The sequence below is a fragment of the Schistocerca americana genome, chromosome 10, assembly GCF_021461395.2.
Source record: "Schistocerca americana isolate TAMUIC-IGC-003095 chromosome 10, iqSchAmer2.1, whole genome shotgun sequence".
In the NCBI taxonomy this organism is placed as follows: Eukaryota; Metazoa; Arthropoda; class Insecta; order Orthoptera; family Acrididae; genus Schistocerca; species Schistocerca americana.
The window spans coordinates 142384303-142407641 of NC_060128.1; the positions used below are offsets into that span (position 1 = coordinate 142384303).

The following is a 23339-nucleotide window of genomic DNA, read 5'->3' on the forward strand; positions in this document are numbered from 1 at the left end:
TACTGGGTGGTCCATTGATCGTGACCGGGCCAAATATCTCACGAAATAAGCATCAAACGAAAAAACTACAAACAACGAAACTCGTCTAGCTTGAAGGGGGAAACCAGATGGCGCTATGGTTGGCCAGCTAGATGGCGCTGCCATAGGTCAAACAGATAACAACTGCATTTTTTAAAATAGTAACACCCATTTTATTACATATTGGTGTAGTACGTAAAGAAAGTAGGTAGCCTATTAAAATCCATGGAGAAGAAATAAAATCTTTGATGTTCGCCGATGACATTGCAATTCTGTCAGAGGCAGCAAAGGACTTGGAAGAGCAGTTGAACGGAAAGTACAGAGTCTTGAAAGGAGGGTATAAGTTGAACATCAACAAAAGCAAAACAAGGATAATGGAATGTAGTGGAATTAAGTCGGGTGATGCTGAGGGTATTGGATTAGGAAATGAGACACTTAAAGTAGTAAAGGAGTTTTTGCTATTTGGGGAGCAAAATAACTGATGGTGGTCGAAGTAGAGAGAATATAAAATGTAGACTGGCAATGGCAAGGAAAGCGTTTCTGAAGAAGAGAAATTTAATAACAGCGAGTATAGATTTAAGTGTCAGGGAGTCGTTTCTGAAACTATTTGTATGGAGTGTAGCCATTTATGGAACTGAAACATGAACAATAAATAGTTTAGACAAAAAGAGAATAGAAGCTTTCGAAATGTGGTGCTACAGAAGAATGCTGAAGATTAGAGGAGGTATTGAATAGGATTGGGGAGAAGAGGAGTTTGTGGGACAACTTGACTAGAAGAAGGGACCGGTTGGCAGGACATGTTCTGAGGCGTCAAGCGATCATAAATTTAGCATTGGAGGGCAACGTGGAAGGAAAAAATCGCAGACGGAGACCAAAAGAGGAATACACTAAGCAGATTCAGAAGGACGTTGACTGCAGTAAGTACTGGGAGATGAAGAAGCTTGCACAGGATAAAGTGGCATGGAGAGCTGCATCAAACCAGTCTCAGGACTGAAGACCACAGCAAGAACAACGACGTAAAGAAATATGAATGTTTTAGTTGGACCACTTTTTTCGCTTTGTGATGGCGCTGTAATAGTCACAAACGTATAAGTACGTGGCATCACGTAACATTCCGCCAGTGCGGACGGATTTGCTTCGTGATACATTACCCGTGTTAAAATGGACCGTTTACCAATTGCGGAAAAGGTCGATATCGTGTTGAGGTATCGAAATTGTGATCAAAATGTCCAATGGGCGTGCGCTATGTATGCTGCTCGGTACCCTGGAGCACATCATCCAAGTGTCCGGACCGTTCGCCGGATAGTTACGTTATTTAAGGAAACAGGAAGTGTTCAGCTACATGCGAAACGGCAAGCACGACCTGCAACAAATGATGATGGCCAAATAGATGTTTCAACTGCTGTCGCGGCTACTCCGCACATCAGTAGCAGATAAATTGCGCGAGAATCGGGAATATCAAAAACGTCGGTGCTGAGAATGCTACATCAACATCGATTGCACCCGTACCATATTTCTACGCACCAGGAATTGAATGGCGACGTCTTTGAACGTCGTGTACAGTTCTGCCACTGGGCACAGGAGAAATTACGGGACGATGACAGATTTTTTGCACGCGTTTTATTTAGCTACGGAGCGTCATTCGCCAACAGCGGTAACGTAAACCGGCATAATACGCACTATTGGCCAACGGAAAAACCACGATGCTGCGACAAGTGGAACAGCAGCGACCTTGGCGGGTTAATGTATGGTGCGGCATTATGGGAGGAAGGATAATTAACCCCCATTTTATAGATGGCAATCTAAATGGTGCATTGTATGCCGATTTCCTGCGTAATGCTCTACCGATGTTAGTACAAGATGATTCAATGCATGACAGAATGGCGATGAACTTGCAACATGAGGATGTCCGGCACATAGCTCGCGTGCGGGTGAATCGGTATTGAATAGCATATTTCATGACAGTTGGATTGGTCGTCGAAGCACCCTACCATGGCCCGCACGTTCACCGGATCTGACGTCCCCGGATTTCTTTCTGTGGGGAAAGTTGAAGGATATTTGCTATCGTGATCCACCGACAACGCCTGACAACATGCGGCAGCGCATTGTCATTGCATGTGCGAACATTACGGAATGCGAACTAATCGCTGTTGAAAGGAATGTCGTTACACGTATTGCCAAATGCATCGAGGTTGACGGACATCATTTTGAGCATTTACTGCATTAATGAGGTACTTACAGGTAATCACTCTGTAACAGCATGCGTTCTCAGAAATGATAAGTTCACAAAGGTACATGTATCACATTGGAACAACCGAAATAAAATGTTCAAACGTACCCACGTTCTGTATTTCAATTTAAAAACCTACCTGTTACCAACTGTTCGTCTAAAATTGCGAGCCATATGTTTATGACTATTACAGCGCCATCCATCACAAAGCGAAAAAAGTGGTCCAACTAAATCATTCATATTTCTTTACGTACTACACGAATATGTAATAAAAATGGGTGATCATATTTTAGAAAAACGCAGTTGATACCCGTTTGACCTATGGCAGCGCCAACCATAGCACCATCTGGTTTTCCCCTTCAAGCTAGAGAAGTTTCGTTCTTTGAAGTTTTTTCGTTTCACGCTTTTTCGTGAGATATTTGGCCCGGTCATGATCAATGGACCACCATCTATAATCAATTACAATATGGTAAGTTTAACACAGGACATTTACGGTGTACCCACTTGCGGGATGAGTTAACAGGAGAGTATACATACTAATCTATGAACTATAATTATCTATGTTTGTATCTTTCGATGCCTAGGCCTAGGACTGAAACCGGTTGGAATTTAATGTTTCAATAAAACAGGTGATGATCAAATAAGCATTACATTAACGTAACTTTTGTATTTAAGATTTTTTTCGTCGTGTGATAGCTGTAGCTGTAATTGACGAAAATCAAAACGGATTAAGAGCCGTCGAATAATGATGTTATTTCTAGATATACATATCAGATTAGGATCCCAGGAGATTAGAAAGGCACTTATTCTAAAAATCGGTTTCTCATACAAAAAAAGATGTTTCTCCAGAAACTTTTATACCTTACTTTTTCCACATTATTTTTGTAGTTTCTTTCACAGACGTCGCTGAAATGTAAAGCAGTTGGAACAGCTCATTGGCTTTATCAGGTTACCTTGCATTAGGAAAGTGGTGCACTTAGCGACTGTTATGTGATTTATAAATTATAGAGCGCAGTAATCAGTCGTCCTTTCATTTTTGCAGGTTTTATTAGGCAAATCGAGATTTCGGCCAGTGACTAGCCATTAGCAATGCACTATTTTCTAATCTCGATGCATGTTAGTTCTCTGTTGTTCGAGCGTCAGAACTGTGACTGATCTCATTTTGTTCGTAATTGTTCGTTGGATATGCACCGGACGGACGCCCCGTGACACCTGTTAAAGTCCACCGTTGATCCGTTCACTCAGAGAGGCACCTAACCCTCTGGCCGACACTCAGCTAACAAGGGAACCTCCCAATCGCACTCCCCTCAGATTTAGTCATAAGTTGGCACAGTGGATAGGCCTTGAAAAACTGAACACAGATCAATCGAGAAAACAGGAAAAAGTTGTGTGGAAGTATGAACAAAATAAGCAAAATATACAAACTGAGTAGTCCATGCGCAAGAGAGATAACATCAAGGATAGCGTGAGTTCAGGAGCGCCGTGGTCCCGTGGTTAGCGTGAGCAGCTGTGGAACGAGAGGTCCTTGGTTCAAGTCTTCCCTCGAGTCAAAAGTTTGCTTTCTTTATTTTCGCAAAGTTATGATCTGTCCGTTTGTTCATTGACGTCTCTGTTCACTGTAATAAGTTTAGTGTCTGTGGTTTGCGCCCGCACCGCAAAACCGTGCGATTAGTAGACGAAAGGACGTGCCTCTCCAATGGGAACCGAAAACATTTAACCGCAAGGTCATAGGTCAACCGATTCCTCCACAGGAAAGCACGTCCGATATATTCTATACGACACTGGTGACGGCATGTGCGTCTCATGACAGGAATATGTTGTCGACCCACCTAACTTGTACACTTGGCGAATGGGTAAAAAGATTCTTCTACCTTGCCCGATTTAGGTTTTCTTGTGGATGTGATAATCACTCCCAAAAAAGTGATGAAAACATAGGAGTTTGTCACATAAACTGCAACAAATGAATGCAACAGTTTCACAGTCGCACAGTTTTCCCTGTGCTCTGTCAAAACATATGTTTTTAACGTTTTCAGATTTTTCCGTTTAGGTGTAGCGTCCCCATACTACGGTGCAGTTACCTCGCAGCGGACGGACGGACGGACAGATAATAATTGTCTGAAAATAAAAAATTAAACTTTTCACTCGAGGGAAGACTTGAACCAAGGACCTTTCATTCCGCAGCTGCTCACGCTAACCAAGGGACCAAAGCGCTCCTGAGCTCATGTTATCCTTGATGTTGCCTCTTTTGCGCATGGACTACTCAGTTTGTATATTCATAGTTCCACACAACTTCTTCCTCTTTTCCCCTCGATTGATCTGTGTTCAGTTTTTCAACGCCCATCCACTGTGCCAACGTATAACTAAATCTGAGGGGGTGCGATGGGGAGGTTCCCTCGTAAGTAGACGGACTGCTCGAGAAATTTTCTCTATTAATACAAGAAATGAAATAGCTATATAAACAAATTTTCATTCCACAATAAAGTATTCCAGATAATTACTCCCAGCTTCACAAATAACAGATTTCATTCTCTGAAAAACTCAGCGCGCTCGCTACTGTGCCTCAAATAAGAATTGCCCAGCGCTACACAGCTGGCTGACTGGCACGTGAACCACAGATAGAAACACAGAGTCAAGGATCTTATTTAGTAATCTTGCAGTACACCCATTCATCTTGATCCCAATACAAAAAATGTGAATTATTTACAATAGCAGAAGACATATAAAAGCCGTACACAGATTATTCATTAGAATAAAAGAGACCTAGATGTGGTATTTGTCTTTATACAGGGTGTAAATTTCAAGTTGACGAACCAGAATAACTCGAAAAATAAGCTTCACACGAAAAAATGTGTAGAATCCAAAGTTAATTATTTTCGAGGGGGGACATCTGCTGGTGCTCAAATTAACCCGACACCCCATCCCCCTGGGGGTGGGGCGGGAGGCAACTTTAAAATTTGAAATGGGAACCCCAATTTTTTATCCCAGAATCAGATTCTACGTAAAAAACTACGTACATTTTGTCTTGAACATTTGTTTTTGATTCTTGTTAGTTGGCGCTGTAATTCTAGAAAATCCGTGTTCTCATTTTTGTGTGGAAAATGGCTACAGATAAATAAAAAACACTTATTTACCTCGTACATTTTGATTCGCTAGAACTATAACTCTCCCCCTCTTCCCATAGGGTGGGGTTTGAGAGAGAGGAATTAGAGTTTTACAAATATTGACCCAAATACTGTATTGATTTTTTCCGCAGATTCGGATACGTTTTGTTTGTTTCGTGGTCATGAGGCCACACAACTTTTAATTACCAAACAAATCATCTGACTAGCTAACTAACTAACCAAACATCCTACTTACTATCGAGTGAACTCATTTTTTATTTATCCGTAACCATTTTCCGCGCAAAAATGAGAACATGAATTATCTTGAATTACAGCGCCGACTACCAAGAATCAAAACAAATGTTTAAGACGAAATGTACGTAGATTTTTATGTAGAATCTGATTTTGCAATAAAAAATGGGGGTTCCCATTTGAAATTTTAAAGTTGCCTCGCGCCCCATCCCCAGGGGGGGGGGGGCCTAGGGTGGCGGGCTAATTTTAGCACCAGCAGATGTCCCCTCGAAAATAATCAACTTTGGATTCCACACATTTTTTCGTGTGGAGCTTAATTTTCGAGTTATTCTGGTTTGTCAGCTTAAAATTTACACCCTGTAGAGTGGAATTCGTCACAGTTTCCTGTGGATATTATGTCTCCCTCAAAGGCGCTACAGTCATGGACTGTGCGGCTGGTCCCGGCGGAGGTTCGAGTTCTCCCTCGGGCATGAGTGTGTGTGTGTTTGTCCTTAGGATAATTTAGGCTAAGTAATGTGTAAACTTAGAGACTAATGACCTTAGCAGTTAAGTCCCATATGATTTCACACACATTTGAACATATTATGTCTCTAATTGCAACAGTAGCAAATGGGCGTGAAAAGAGGAAGAGTGAACAGAGAGCGGCCTACGTTTAAAAGGGGCCAGCTCTCACACACGGTTGTGATTTTCGAGCAAAAGGAAATTCTGCAGCCGCTCTTCGGTCTTCGTCAGCCCCAACAGCAGCCGCAAAGGTGACACGTGGTGAACCGGGGCAGGAGAAACCCTCTTGTCCGCAGCAGAGAAACACAGTAGCGTGGCGAGGCGAAAAGTGCAGAGGATGGAAAAGTGCGCAGGACGGTACAGGAGAGGACAGGGTGCTCCATCTTGGTGCGGCTGACAGCCCGTGACGAATCCGAGCCCGCGAGCTTTGTGCGGGTCACGTGACCGGAATACGGCAGTGTCCTCTGGCGATTGTTGCGCTCGGGCCGGGCACACAGTCTGCGACTCGGTGACCAGTCCCGCGGGGATTCCCCGTACACAACGGGCCGGCACTCTACCCTCGTATCAAAAGCGCCCGCCGCCAGCTAGAAAGAGCGGGGGCGCGTGAACTGGAATGTTAAAACGTGTCGGGTGCTTTACTGCGGGGACGGGCTCTGTCACTGTGATTCAGGGAACCTGAGAACTTTGTACAATTCGGCGATAATCGATCACAGACGACCTTCTTGCTTCTTTTCCCCACTCCCCTCCCCGCCCCTCTACCCCTCCCCCCACCCCATCTTTCGTATATACTGCATTTACGAGGGACACTCCAAAAGAAATGCACACTATTTTTTTAATCATCATCATCATTATTTAAGACATTTTGCCTTTCAGCGTTCAGTCTGGAGAATAGTTCCCCTTATAAAATTCCTCCATGATCCCCTATTCAGTGCTAATATTGGTGCCTCTTCTGATGTTAAATGGCTCAAATGGCTCTGAGCACTATGCGACTTAACTTCTGAGGTCATCAGTCCCCTACAACTTAGAACTACTTAAACCTAACTAAGGACATCACACACATCCATACCCGAGGCAGGATTCGAATCTGCGACCGGAGCGGTCGCTCGGCTCCAGACTGCAGCGCCTAGAACCGTACGGCCACTCCGGCCGGCTCTGATGTTAAGCCTATTACTTCGAAATCATTCTTAACCGAAACCAGGTACCTTCTCCTTGGTCTACCCCGATTCCTCCTACCCTCTACTGCTGAACCCATGAGTCTCTTGGGTAACCTTGCTTCTCCCATGCGTGTAACATGACCCCACCATCTCAGCCTGTTCTCCCTGACTGCTACATCTATAGAGTTCATTCCCAGTTTTCCTTTGATTTCCTCGTTGTGGACACCCTCCTGCCATTGTTCCCATCTACTAGCACCTGCAATCATCCTAGCTCTTTCATATCCATAACCTTAACCTTATTGATAAGGTAACCTGAATCCACCCAGCTTTCGCTCCCATACAATAAAGTTGGTTGAAAGATTGAACGGTGCACAGATAACTTAGTCTTGGTACTGACTTCCTTCTTGCAGAAGAGAGAAAATCGTAGCTGAGCGCTCACTGCATTAGCTTTGCTATACCTCGCTTCCACTTCTTTCACTATGTTGCAATCCTGTGAGAATATGCATCCTAAGTACTTGAAACCGTCCACCTGTTCTAACTTTGTTCCTCCTATTTGGCACTCAATCCGTTTATATCTCTTTCCCACTGACATTACTTTAGTTTCGAAGATGCTAATCTTCATACCATAGTCCTTACATTTCTGATCTAGCTCTGAAATATTACTTTGCAGACTTTCAATCGAATCGGCCATCACAACTAAGTCATCCGCATATCCGAGGCTGCTTATTTTGTGTTCACATATCTTAATCTCACCCAGCCAGTCTATTGTTTTCATTATATGATCCATATGATTTTTTTTTTAATCCGCCTTTTATTCTACATTTTTGAGAGTGTGTAGGTACATCCTTTAGGAACAATATTTTCATTTCTCCACATAATTTCCATCCCTCTCAACTGCCTTACGCCATCTTGGAACCAGCGCCTGTGTACCCGCACGGTAAAATTCTGGACCAACCTGTTGGGGCCACTGTTTGGCAGCGTCCACAAGGGAGTCCATCTTAAAACCTTGTTCCACGAAGAGAGTCTTTCAGTTTCCCAAACAGATGATAGTCACGTGGAGCCAGGTTAGGACTGTAAGGCGGGTGTTTCAGTGTTGTCCATCCGAGTTTTGTGATCGCTTCCATGGTTTTCTGACTGACATGTGGCCGTGCATTGTCGTGCAACAGCAAAACATCCTGCTTTTGCCGATATGGTCGAAGACGACTCAGTCGAGCTTGAAGTTTCATCAGTGTCGTCACATATGCGTCAGAATTTATGGTGGTTCCACTTGGCACGATGTCCACAAGCAAGAGTCCTTCGGAATCGAAAAACACCGTAGCCGTAACTTTTCCAGCAGAAGGTGTGGTTTTGACTTTTTTTCTTCCTTGGGTGAATTTGCATGATGCGACTCCATTGATTGCCTCTTCGTCTCTGGTGAAAAATGTTGGAGCCATGTTTCATCACCTGTCACAATTCTTCTTCCAAAAAATTCATCTCCACCATTCTCGTACTGTTCCGAAAGTTCGCTGTATACCGTTTTTCTTGTTTCTTTGTGTGCCACTGTCAACATCCTGGGAAACCACGTGGCACAAACCTTTTTTAACGCCAACACTTTCAGTTTTCTGCAAACACTTGCTTCCCCTATCCCAACATAGCGTGACAATTCGTTCACTGTGATGCGTCTTGCAGCAGTCACCAATTCGTTAACTCTCTGCACATTGTCTGGAGTGTGTGCAGTACGAGGTCTTCCGCTGCGGGGACAATCCTCAATATTGCCGTGCCCGCTTTCATCACGTAAGCTGCTTGCCCACCGACTAACTGTACTGCGATCGACAGCAGCATCTCCGTACACCTTTTTCAATCTCTTGTGGATGTTTCCCACTGTCTCGTTTTCACAGGACAGGAATTCTATGACAGCATGTTGCTTCTGACGAACGTCAATTGTTGCAGCCCTCTTGAAGATTTTAAGACATGCTCTGACGGCACCAGTCACAGGAACAGATTGAGCTAAGTTTGAAAACAAGCTGGAAGGATGTATCTACACACTGTAAAACTTTCACACATGCAGAATAAAACTGTATTTTTACAAAAATAATGTGCATTTCTTTTCGAGTGAGCCTCCTATATGTATGAATGCATGGTTTCGCGGCCATATGAATTAATAAAATTTTCTCGGCCTTGCAGCCGCGTCATGTGGTTAAAATCCCACGAGCTTTCGACCCAGCTCTCCTCAGTCATTGCCAAGAGGTAAGAATGACTGCTGTGTCGCGTGGCCGAGTCGTTATACAGGGTGTTACAAAAAGGTACGGCCAAACTTTCAGGAAACATTCCTCACACACAAAGAAAGAAAATATGTTATGTGGACATGTGTCCGAAAACGCTTACTTTCCATGTTAGAGCTCATTTTAGTTTGTTCTTCCACCTACGCTCAATGGAGCACGTTATCGTGATTTCATACGGGATACTCTACCTGTGCTGCTAGAACATGTGCCTTTACAAGTACGACACAACATTTCAGTCTAAGTGTTCGTACGATTCTCAACAACAGATTCGGTAGAGGCGGACCAATTCCATGGCCTCCACGCTCTCCTGACCTCAACCCTCTTGACTTTTATTTATGGGGGCATTTGAAAGCTGTTGTCTACGCAACCCCGGTACCAAATGTTGAGACTTTTCGTGCTCGTATTGTGGACGGCTGTGATACAATACGCCATTCTCCAGGGCTGCATCAGCGCATCAGAGATTCCATGCGACGGAGGGTGGATGGATGTATCCTCGCTAACGGAGGACATTTTTAACATTTCCTGTAACAAAGTGTTTGAAGTCACGCTGGTACGTTCTGTTGCTGTGTGTTTCCATTCCGTGATTAATGTGGTTTGAAGAGAAGTAATAAAATGAGCTCTAACGTGGAAAATAAGCGTTTCCGGACACATGTCCACATAGTTTCTTTCTTTGTGTGTGAGGAATGTTTCCTGAAAGTTTGGCCGTACCTTCTTGTAACACCCTGTATATGGTAATGTTTTCATCCCGCGTCTGTCGCTCCCATGTTAACCTCGCGATGGCCGGATCCCAGGCTGTGCTGAGCTGCAAATCGCCGTCCTTGTTGATGGTGTTTTCAGAAGTTTTCATTTCAATAGCTTCTTTTATGACGCTATCCGAAAATCCTTTCGCCCTCATAACGACAGATGTTTCGGTGTCCATTTTCTAAGCCTGCTGGAGTGGCCGAGCGGCCCTAGGCACTACGGTCCGGAACCGCGCGACCGCTACGGTCGCAGGTTCGAATCCTGCTTCGGGCATGGATGTGTGTGATGTCCTTAGGTTAGTTAGGTTTTAGTAGTTCTAAGTTCTAGGGGACTGATGACCTCAGAAGTTTAGTCCCATAGTGCTCAGAGCCATTTGAACCATTTTGAACAAGCGTCATGGGACTTCCGCCCGGAGCAAATATAACGACCAAAAACAAACAAAATGAGACTTAAAAAGAAAAAAATGGTAAGGTGACCGCTCGCGATAAGCGGGAATTCCGGTTTGAGTCCCAGTCAGGCAGAAATTTTCATTTTCGTTATTCCTTCTACAGCTGATGGTTGCCCTTATTCGCAATTGCGAAGTCATTTAATGTAAATGAATGTTTGGTCAGTATCTTGTGAAACTTCTTTATTTAAATAAATTTTTGACTTAAATAGAAATCTCTAAGAAGGTGAAACTTGTACGTTATTGAATTCTGAAATTGCTTAGACAAAAAAATGGCTCTGAGCACTATGCGACTTAACATCTATGGTCATCAGTCCCCTAGAACTTAGAACTACTTAAACCTAACTAACCTAAGGACATCACACAACACCCAGCCATCACGAGGCAGAGAAAATCCCTGACCCCGCCAGGAATCGAACCCGGGAACCCGGGCGTGGGAAGCGAGAACGCTACCGCACGTCCACGACATGCGGGCTTGCTTAGACAAACTGAAAGTACTGAGCCTACTTCCTCTTTACGTATTCGTATGATATCAATACTGACACAAAGTATTCCAGCGCAATGCAATTCGACTGCTCAAAAAATGATAACCTAACCTCAAATAATTAATACATAAGTATGGCCCTGAATTAGAAGAAATCCTAACAATAACCCGTACATATCATAAGTCACTTGCCTCACGGAAAATCTTCATGGCACGGAGTACACCGATACAAGCGCCAATACTAAATAAGAGATTGTAACTACTGAAGGCTCTAACTACTAATAGGCATGTGGTTAGCAAAGGAAAGATTTTGTTGCATAGCAAACAATGTATTTAGCAGATTTTATCTTAATCAAGTGACAAGCAGTCCAAAAAAATTATACGAGGGCAGTTCAATAAGTAATGCAACACATTTTTTTTCTCGGCCAATTTTGGTTGAAAAAACCGGAAATTTCTTGTGGAATATTTTCAAACATTCCCGCTTCGTCTCGTATAGTTTCATTGACTTCTGACAGGTGGCAGCGCTGTACGGAGCTGTTAAAATGGCGTCTGTAACGCAAACAACGGGCAGTGATCGAGTTTCTTCTGGCGGAAAACCAGGGCATCTCAGATATTCATAGGCGCTTGCAGAATGTCTACGGTGATCTGGCAGTGGAGAAAAGCATGGTGAGTCGTTGGGCAAAGCGTGTGTCATCATCGCCGCAAGGTCAAGCAAGACTGTCTGATCTCCCGCGTGCGGGCCGGCCGTGCACAGCTGTGACTCCTGCAATGGCGGAGCGTGCGAACACACTCGTCCGAGATGATCGACGGATCACCATCAAACAACTCAGTGCTCAACTTGACATCTCTGTTGGTAGTGCTGTCACAATTGTTTACCAGTTGGGATATTCAAAGGTTTGTTCCCGCTGGGTCCCTCGTTGTCTAACCGGACACCATAAAGAGCAAAGGAGAACCATCTGTGCGGAATTGCTTGCTCGTCATGTGGCTGAGGGTGACAATTTCTTGTCAAAGATTGTTACAGGCGATGAAACATGGGTTCATCACTTCGAACCTGAAACAAAACGGCAATCAATGGAGTGGCGTCACACCCACTCCCCTACCAAGAAAAAGTTTAAAGCCATACCCTCAGCCGGTAAAGTCATGGTTACAGTCTTCTGGGATGCTGAAGGGGTTATTCTGTTCGATGTCCTTCCCCATGGTCAAACGATCAACTCTGAAATGTATTGTGCTACTCTTCAGAAATTGAAGAAACGACTTCAGCGTGTTCGTAGGCACAAAAATCTGAACCAACTTCTCCTTCTTCATGACAACGCAAGACCTCACACAAGTCTTCGCACCCGAGAGGAGCTCACAAAACTTCAGTGGACTGTTCTTCCTCATGCACCCTACAGCCCCGATCTCGCACCGTCGGATTTCCATATGTTTGGCCCAATGAAGGACGCAATCCGTGGGACGCACTACGCGGATGATGAAGTTATTGATGCAGTACGACGTTGGCTCCGACATCGACCAGTGGAATGGTACCGTGCAGGCATACAGGCCCTCATTTCAAGGTGGCGTAAGGCCGTAGCATTGAATGGAGATTACGTTGAAAAATGGTGTTGTGTAGCTAAAAGATTGGGGAATAACCTGGTGTATTTCAATGCTGAATAAAACAACCCCTGTTTCAGAAAAAAAAATGTGTTGCATTACTTATTGAACTGCCCACGTATAATCGTCAGTAATAAATCCCCGTGACGGATACACATTCAGACCGTCCGCTCGCGCTAATACTCCAAACCTCCAACATTGCTCATTATTAACCTCTAACCTCCATCACTGCTGACTCCTCACTCCCAACTTCCATCACTGCTGGCTGTTCACCTGCAACTGCGAGTCGGACCAGCCACAAAGTCTCTTACAGCGTGCACACAGTGCTGTCAGAGTTATTAACGCACAGCGCTACATAGCGCTGCTAACATACAACAACATAAACAGCCTACTTACACTTGCAGCGTTTTATACACTACTGGCCATTAAAATTGCTACACCACGAAGATGTGCTACACACGCAAAATTTAACGGACAGGATGAAGATTCTGTGGTATGCAAATGATTAGCTTTTCAGAGCAATCATACAAAGTTGGCGCCGGTGGCGACACCTACAACGAGATGACATTAGGAAAGTTTTCAACCGATTTATCATACACAAAGTTGACCGGCGTTGCCTGGTGAAACGTATTTGTGATGCCTCGTGTAAGGAGGAGAAATGCGAACCATTGCGTTTCCGACTTTGATATAGATCGGATTGTAGCCTATCGCCTATGTCTCGCGACATTGCTGCTCGCGTTGGTCGAGATCCAATGACTGTTAGCAGAATATGGAATTGGTGGGTTCAGGAGGGTAATACGGAACGCCGTGCTGGATCCCAACGGCCTCGTATCACTAGCAGTCGAGATGACAGGCATCTTATCCGCATGGCTGTCACGGATCGTGCAGCCACGTCTCGATCCCTGAGTCAACAGATGGGGACGTTTGCAAGACAACAACCATCTGCACGAACAGTTCGACGACGTTTGCAGCAGCATGGACTATCAGCTGGGAGACCGTGGCTGTGGTTACCCTTGACGCTGCATCACAGACAGGAGCGCCTGCGATGGTGTACTCGACGACGAACCTGGGTGCACGAATGGCAAAACGTCATTTTTTCTGATGAATCCAGGTTCTGTTTACAGCATCATGATGGTCACATCCGTGTTTGGCGACATCGCGGTGAACGCACATTTGAAGCGTGTATTCGTCATCGCCATACTGGGGTATCACCCGGCGTGATGGTATGGGGTTACACGTCTCCCTCACCTCTTGTTCGCACTGACGGCACTTTGAACAGTGGACGTTACATTTCAGATGTGTTACGACCCGTGGCTCTACCCTTCACTCGATCCCTGCGAAACCCTACATTTCAGCAGAATAATGCACGACCGCATGTTGCAGGTCCTGTACGGGCCTTTGTGGATACAGAAAATGTTCGACTGCTGCCCTGGCCAGCACATTCTCCAGATCTCTCACCAATTTAAAACGTCTGGTCAATGGTGGCCGAGCAACTGGCTCGTCACAATACGCCAGTCAATACTCTTTTTGAACTTTGGTATCGTATTGGTGCTGCATGGGCATCTGTACCTGTACACGCCATCCAAGCTCTGTTTGACTCAATGCCCAGGCGTATCAAGGCCGTTACTACGGCCAGAGGTGGTTGTTCTGGGTACTGATTTCTCAGGATCTATGCAACCAAATTGCGTGAAAATGTAATCACATGTCAGTTCTAGTATAATATATTTGTCCAATGAATATCCGCATATCATCTGCATTTTGTCTTGGTGCAGCAATTTTAATGGCCAGTAGTGTATTTTCGAAGGTTTTCTCCAGGTCGACAAAGCCTAATAACGTGTCTTGATTTCTCTTCAGTCATGCGCTACTTTATCGAGGTCTAACTAAAAACTTTAATGAGCTCTCTTCGTACATTAGAATAACCAGACACAGGGGGAATTGTTGAACCCTGTAGCTAGGAGACAAGGCAGTGGTAGACAGGCAACGTCCACCATTGACCAGGATCTACCACGAAGGCGGCGGTGCCTGGTAAGGGCGATCACGTGTGGCGGTGTGAGGACCACCGACAGACGGACGCCCTGATCCCAGATCCGTCACGCAGACAGCCGGGGAAACGCGCTAATTCGACCAGGTGGTGGAGGCTGCTCCACCCGCGGAAAGACGCGGGGATCGCAAATCCGCGATTCGCCGCCGGAGCCGGCGTCGGCCACGCACAATGCGTGCTCCATCTTCCTGACAGTCGCGGGGGAGCGCACGCAGTCCGACGCCGCACCATATGCCGACATCCCCCTCCCCACCTCCCTCTCCCCCCCCCCCCCCTGACACTTACGTCGCAGCTGGTTTCCGGAAATAAAGGAAAAAACGTGAGAGTTGGGACAAAGGGCACAGCAGTAGCTACGCAGGCGCCGAAAGACTGAATGAGATCAAATACGTTTACAAGTACGCAAGCCATCCTATGGTGTGTGGCGGAGGGTACTTTGTGCACCAGGGTACATTTTCAATGGTTTCTTCATCTGCACCTATATCTCCATACATACTCCGCAAGGCACCGTACAGTGTAACCTCCCCCTCACTTATCGACCTTAATGACAGTGAAAAATTAAACCGCGTGCACCTAATGGAAATTTGGGAAAAGCCATCGACACCGAAGTTAATTTGTCGGTAAAGAGGGAGGAAAGGGATACATCTAAATGATAGGATAAATGCAAATGAAATTGGTGGAAATTAATTTTGAAAAGGGATTAAGTTAATAAAGAAAGTAAATCTGCGGTCGTTACGTTAACAATTAATTGGCGTTAATTAGATATTTGAGATTTGGGGAAAATTACGGTCGCCAGTCCTATGGACAACTACTATAATAACTAAAAAAGAATTATATAATTAGCACTAAAGCGTGGCAACTGAAGGTTGACACGAGCTGTGTGAAAACTGAATGTTTGGCAGAAGTAATAAATTTCGCTACACTGACTTAATTTAGCAAAAGAATTAATAAAACCGGAAAATTGAAAGTTAATTTAGTGACTGAAATTAATAGTGAACTTTGTTTCTGGAGCACTACGAAATTCAATAAAATAAGGTTAGTCTTGGGCTACCTAAACAATCATTTCAAAAGCTACTTGAATCTACGCAATTTAGAAATAAGAGATTTAACTTTGAACTTGAATTAAATGATTCTGAACAATTAAGAATAGCAAAATTTAGTTCGTACCAAGGAGAGCTGCAGTCACAGGTAAGCTAAAATATGGTAACAAAACTCGCACTCTTAATTTGTGCTTGTGTAATCTAAATACGGTAGCCAGCTATGAATACTTTAACTGAACTTTGAAATTAAAGAAGTGAAATGGAATGATATTACTTTAATGCTGGCGTTTGAATTTCAACGACACTCTGGTTCATTTCGGAAAATGAAGTGACCCTGCTTGGTAATGCAATTGGGACAATGAGCAACAAAGGTTCATGCTAAGTTGCTGTAATTTTGAAACAGTTTGAAAAGCTGAGGTCTGCCATACAGTTCTAAAACTTTACGTGCTTCCAGTCTTCCTTGTTGGTTGATTGAAGGTTTGAAGCCGTCGATCGAGGAGGTGGCACAGTCACTCATTGTCGGCCGTCGCTGTTGCAGAAGCTGGATGTTGGCGCGCCTCCTTCTCGACACGGTCACCAGGCGAAACGGCCTCTTGATGTGTGCCAGCTAATGCTTCCCGTACGCGATACCGTGTGTCAGAAACTATCATAGCAAGTCGAGCGCAATTACATGCTGCCAAACCCCGAAAGCGCGGCAACTAGCGGGAGCGTCACTCAACACACCTGCTCCATCGCCCTACTCCAGCCAGACTCTCTCTGCCCGCGCTCCATGCGGCAGAGTTAACACTACCAGAAATCCTAAGCACTTTGGTTCTCCACACGACCTATCTATGTAGTCGTTCGATAGCATAGTTTTCCCTAGGCAAGACCTAGCGTAAAAGTACAAATAATATTTACAAAACTAACCAATTATACATCGACATAAATGCATAAATATATACATACAAATAGTAAAACAATTACAATATATAAAGACACAGAAATGACATATCTTCAGGTAACAAAATAAGAAAAAAAATTATAGTACAATAGGTGGAAATAGGAGGATATGCATTTCCGGCATTACAAGGTAGCCTGCAGCACTACTAGTAATTTTTTACTTATTTATTTATTTATTGTTCCGTGGGACCAAATTAAGGACAAGTCTCCATGGTCATGGAACGAGTCAAGACATGAAATTATAACACGATAGTAGGAACAGATAAAATAAAATACAAGGAACGTATTCAGGCGACAATTTGTAAGTTTAAATAAAGAAAATCAACAATGTAACGCTGGAATTTGCTTAATTTTTCAGCTCTTCCAGGAGCTCCTCGACAGAATAGAAGGAGTGAGCCATGAGGAAACTCTTCAGTTTAGACTAAAAATCGTTTGGGCTACTGCTAAGATATTTGAGTTCTTGTGGTTGCTTATTGAAAATGGATGCAGCAGAATAGTGTACTCCTTTCTGCACAAGAGTCAAGGAAGTGCATTCCACATGCAGATTTGATTTCTGCCTAGTATTAACTGAGTGAAAGCTGCTAACTCTTGGGAATAAGCTAATATTGCTAACAACAAACGACATTAAAGAAAATATATACTGTGAGGGCAATGTCAGAATTCTCAGACTATTGAATGGGGGTCGACAAGAGATTCTCTAACTTACACCACATATAGCTCGAACAGCCCGTTTTTGAGCCAAAAATACCCTTTTTGAATCAGAAGAATTACCTCAAAAAATAATGCCATATGACATAAGCGTATGAAAATATGCAAAGTAGACTACTTTTCGTGTTGAACTGTCACTTATTTCAGATACTGTTCTAATGGTAAATAAAGCAACATTTCGTTTCTGAACAAGATCCTGAACATGGGCTTTCCACAACAGCTTACTATCTATCCGAACGCCTAGGAACTTGAACTGTTCCGTCTCGCTTGTAACATGCCCATTCTGTCTGGTCCAAATATCAGTTCTTGTTGAATTCTCTCCCTACTTCACTAGCAAATAGAGCGAGGGAAAAAGACTATCTAAATGCATCCGCATGATCCCTGGTACACAATCTGGACCGGACGCCTTGCTTTTATTAAGTGATTTAAGCTGCTTTGCGACACCGAGGATATCTACAGGGTGCGTCAAAAAAATGTATTCACACTTTGAACTGTCATACACTATTTATTTCCCGTTCTACAAGGTTAAATATCTGTGAGAAAGTAATGTTATGTTTCTTCAACAGCTAAGTGACGACGATGCAGATCGAAGGTTTGAATTTTGTGAATGGGTTCAGGAGATGGTGAGACATGAACCGGGATTTATGGGTAGCATAATTTGGTCGGATGAAGCCCAATTCAAACTCAATGGAACTGTCAATAGGCACAATTGTGTGTACTGAGCTGAAGATAATCCTCACATTACAGTTGAAAAGGTTGTGAATTTGCCTGGTGTAAATGTGTGGTGTGGTTTGTCTGAAAGGGGACTCATTGGGCCTTTCCGCTTTGAAGGTACTCTTAGTGGAGAAACGTACCTAACAATGCTTGCTGACTCCATATTCCCTGCCATTCGTGCATTATACGGTATTGATGAGTTTTATTTCCAAGAAGATGGCGCCCCGCCACTCTATCATAGGGACGGACGTACGAGCATACCTGTGCCAGGCCAGTGGATAGGACGCAGGGGACCAATCGAGTTTCCTGCACGCTCTCCAGACCTCACGCCGCTGGATTTCTTCTTGTGGGGCACAGTACAATCACCTGGACACTGTTTGGAATGAGATTCAGGCGGAGTGCGCAGAAATCTCATTGGACACTTTTGTACGCTGTACGGAATCAGTAGTGACTCGTACTTAGAAATGTATTGATGCTGAAGGCCAACAGTTTCAATATTAATCACATTTGCAAAGTACATTTATTTTTCCAATTCCATTTCCAGAAATTTAACACTGTAGAACTGGAAATAAATTTTCTATGATACATCAAATTGTGTATACATTTTTTGACGCGCCCTGTATTTCTATGTTTCTTATCTTGGCAGTTGTTGTTGATTGGAATTCAGGAATATTTACTTCGTCTTCTTTGGTGAAGAAGTTTCGGAAAATCGTGTTTAATAACTCTGCTTTAGTGGCACTGTCATCAGTGACTTCACCGTTGTTATCGCGCAGTGAAGGTATTGATTGCGTCTTGCCACTGGTGTGCTTTATGTATGACCAGAATTTCTCTAGAATCTCTTTGGGTTTTCTGCCAGATTTCGAGACAGAGTTTCGTTGTGGAAATTATTGAAAGCATGTCGTATTGAAGTACGCGCTATATTTCGAACTTCTACAAAACTTTGCCAGTCTTAGGGATTTTGCTTTCTTTTAAATTTGGCATGCTTTCTTCGCTGATTCTGTTACAGCGATCTGACAGGTTTTTGTGTACCATGGGGGATCAGTACCATCACTTATTAATTTATGTGGTATATATTTCTTTGAAATCATTCCACAACTTTTCTACGCTTACACGATCAGATCGGAAGGAGTGAAGACTGTCTTTTAAAAAGGCGTTAAGAGCATTTTTATCAGCTTTTTTAAAAATAGATATACTTTGCGTTTCTCTTTGATGGTTGTCTCGAATCCTATCTTCGCGGTCCTTATGGGCAATGTACATTGGTGGCAGTAGAATCGTTCGGCAGTCAGCTTCAAATCCCGTTTCTCTAAATTTGGTCAATAGCATTCCTCGGAAAGAACATCGCCTTCCCTCCAGGGATTCCCATTTGAGTTCCCGAAGGATCTCCGTAACACTTACGCCTTGTCCAAACCAACCGGTAACAAATCTATCAGCCCGCCTCTGACCTGCCTCGATGTCCTCCCTCAATCCGACCTGATGCAGATCCCAAACACTCGAACAGTACTCAAGAACAGGTCGTACCAGCGCCCTACATGCGGTCTCCTTTACAGGTGAACCAATCTTTCCTAAAATTCTCTCAATACATCGAAGTCGACCATTCGCTTTTCCTACCACACTTCTCACGTGCTCGTTCCATCTCATATCGCTTTGCACCGTTATGCGTAGATATTTAAACGACTTGACTGTGTCAAGCAGGATGGATACTACTAATACTGCATCAGATCATCACAGGTTCGATCTTCCTACTCATCTGCATTAGCATACATTTATCTGCAGTCAGGGCTAACTGCCATTTATCACACCAACTGGAAATTTGGTCTGTCGTCTTGTATCTTCCTACAGTCACTCACATGGGAACCTCCCCATCGCACCCCCCTCAGATTTTGTTATAAGTTGGCACAGTGGATAGGCCTTGAAAAACTGAATACAGATCAATCGATAAAACAGGAAGAAGTTGTGTGGAACTATGAAAAAATAAGCAAAATATACAGAGTGGTCCATGCGCAAGATTGGCAACATCAAGGATAATGTGAACTCAGGAGCGCCGTGGTCCTGTGGTTAGCTTGAGCAGCTTTGGTTCAAGTCATCCCTCGAGTGAAAAGTTTAATTTTTTATTTTCAGACAATTATCAAAGTTCAGGCACTCACACATAATCAACTTCGCTCTCCAAAATTCCAGGACATGTTCAGATTTGCTTCGACATATGCAGGATTTGACGGTCTACACAGAGAAAAATTTGAAAACGTTAAAAACATGTTTTGACAGAGCACTGGTAAAACTGCGCGACTGTGAAACTGTCCATTCATTTGTTGCAGTTTATGTGACAAACATCCAAAAGGAAACCTAAATCGTGCAAGGTAGAAGAATCTTTTTACCCATTCGCCAAGTGTACAAGTTAGGTGGGTCGACAACATATTCCTGTCATGTGACGCACATGCCGTTACCAGTGTCGTATAGAATATATCAGACGTGTTTTCCTGTGGAGGAATCGGTTGACCTATGACCTTGCGATCAAATGTTTTCGGTTCCCATTGGAAAGGCACGTCCTTTCGTCTACTAATCGCACGGTTTTGCGGTGCGGTCGCAAAACACAGACACTAAACTTATTACAGTGAACAGAGGCGTCAATGAACGAACGGACAGATCATAAAATTGCGAAAATAAAGAAAGCAAACTTTTCACTCGAGGGAAGACTTGAACCAACGACCTCTCGTTCTGCAGCTGCTCACGCTAATCACGGGACCATGGCGCTCCTGAGCTCACACTATCCTTGATGTTGCCTATGTTGCGCATGGACTACTCAGTTTGTATATTTTGCTTATTTTTTCGTAGTTCCACACAACTTCTTCCTGTTTTCTCGATTGATCTGTGTTCAGTTTTTCAAGGCCTATCCACTGTGCCAAGTTTCAACTAAATCTGAGGGGGGTGCGATGGGGAGGTTCCCTTCTAAGTAAAGGTACAACTGGCTTCTGATAAGAACACGGCATTTTTATTACTAGTCTATTGGAGGTGATATATTTCTGCCTTTCCCTTCCTTCGATCTTACGTAACTAACCAGATGTTGAAGTAGCCAACATTTTCCTGGATAACATTTACGAGGGACATCGTCTCTTGCTTGACATAATACGGCAAAACAGAGGATTTCCGGAAAAATTAAAGCGTGGAGAAGTCAATGTGTTTGAAGCTTGTCATCAACGTAAAGGTGACAAGCGGCCGGCGACAAGCCAAGTAATCCGAATTAGGGCTGCCGGCGCCAAGAGAATAAATTTGTACGAGACGTGCAGACGGCAAAGTGTTAATACCATATTCTGTAACAGCTACAGTAACACACATGGCTAAAAAATGGTCGCTGGTCCGAACTAAAACAAAAACTTTCACCCCATATTCCTAGCTGAAATTCGAAGCGAGAACCAAGAGCTCTCCCCTGCCCCCTCCCGCATCGCAATTCTGCGTGCGTCCTTTTCGTATATGTTTGTTACAGTGCTTCTGCACAGTAACGGAGTCCCCTTAATGGTCGGTGCACAATTTAACCGCTTTTCCACAAGGCTCTGTTTTTACGTCCCCAGCGTCTCTTGTTGCTGTCCAATCTGCCTCACTTGATGCCGTGCTTAGATTGCAACATATAATGGTCGACAATTGAGCGCGCTATGCCCGCGGATTTTGTAGCGATTCCACAGGTATTCCAGGCTAACGACCGACAATGTGTGCCTTCTTCAGATGGGGCAGGCACTGCTCTCCGCAAGAGAGCTATTGCGAAGTCTGGAAGGTACGAGATGAGGTACTGGAGGAAGTATTGCTGTGAGGACGGGTCCCGAGTCGTGAGTGGTTAGTAGGGCTGTTTATACGCCTTCCGATCAGGCCACGAAGGCCCAACTGTACCGACCGGCCGCCGTGTCATCCTCAGCCCACAGGCGTCTCTGCATGCGGATATGGAGGGGCATGCGGTCAGCACACCGCTCTCCCGATCGTATGTCAGTTTCGGGGTCGCTGCTTCTCAATCAAGTAGCTCCTCAGTTTGCCTCACAAGGGCTGAGTGCGCCCCGCTTGCCAAAAGCGCTCGGCAGACCGGATGGTCACCCATCCAAATGCTAGCCCAGCCCGAAAGCGCTTAACTTCGGTGATCTGACGGGAACCGGTGTTACCACTGCGGCAAGGCCGTTGGCAGGGCTGTTGATAAGCTATCGATACATTTCTTCCAGAAACATCGATATTCATAAGCAGCACTTCCTACACTGCTATATAGATATATCGATATCAAAATGGTAATATCGAGAGCCGATATTTTCATTTTATATTATATTTTTTCTCAATTTTTGGTAAATATTTGAAGTTGTTCTTTTGAAATTGGAGTAGAACATAACTTTAGTTTTACTGTGCAAAAGAGTCCTACTACTTCCTGACCTCTCGTCACGTCCAGTCTTTGCCTCTGAGTGTAGCAACTATATGTGGCACAAAAGAGGAAGTCCGCTGTACTGTGAGGTGGCGGCGTGAATGGAATAGCAGCGTTTCCGATGTGACGAAACAGCTCACCAGTTGCGTTAAACAAACAAATTTTAACGCAACTGGTATGCTATATCGTCACATCGGCAGTCTTCAAAAACAGATACTGAAAGTGTTGAACAAAACTGTAAATGACAAGATTGGTCTTTACTATGCACAGAGGTTCAAAAATCGTTTAAATGGCTCTGAGTAGCATGGGACTTAACTTCTGAGGTCATCAGTCCCCTAGAACTTAGAACTACTTAAACCTAACTAGCCTAAGGACATCACACACATCCATGCCCGAGGCAGGATTCGAACCTGCAACTGTAGCGGTCGCGCGGTTCCAGACTGAAACGCCTAGAACCACTTGGCCACAGCGGCCGGCTATGCACGGAAGTATGTGAAGGAAAATGCTGACGTAATTGGCGCTCGGTGCTACCAAAAATAAACTGCGACGTTTAACTTCACCACGCAATTTTGACACTGCAGCTGCTAAGACGCTGGTGTTGGCAGAAATGGAAAATCAGGGAAGTCGACCTGTAGTGTTCTGGACAAATGCGATATATGACGAAATCGAACGACGGACCCATCGGACACTTTTTACTGTGCCACTTACATGCAGTTCCCATTGTTAACAAATTGGT

The 23339-nt window shown here is 44.2% G+C and overlaps 1 pseudogene; it reads right to left on the minus strand.

Moving 5' to 3' along the window:
* Window positions 1–22258: 22258 nt before the first annotated feature.
* LOC124552810 lies at window positions 22259–22376 on the minus strand (annotated as a pseudogene).
* Window positions 22377–23339: the final 963 nt, after the last annotated feature.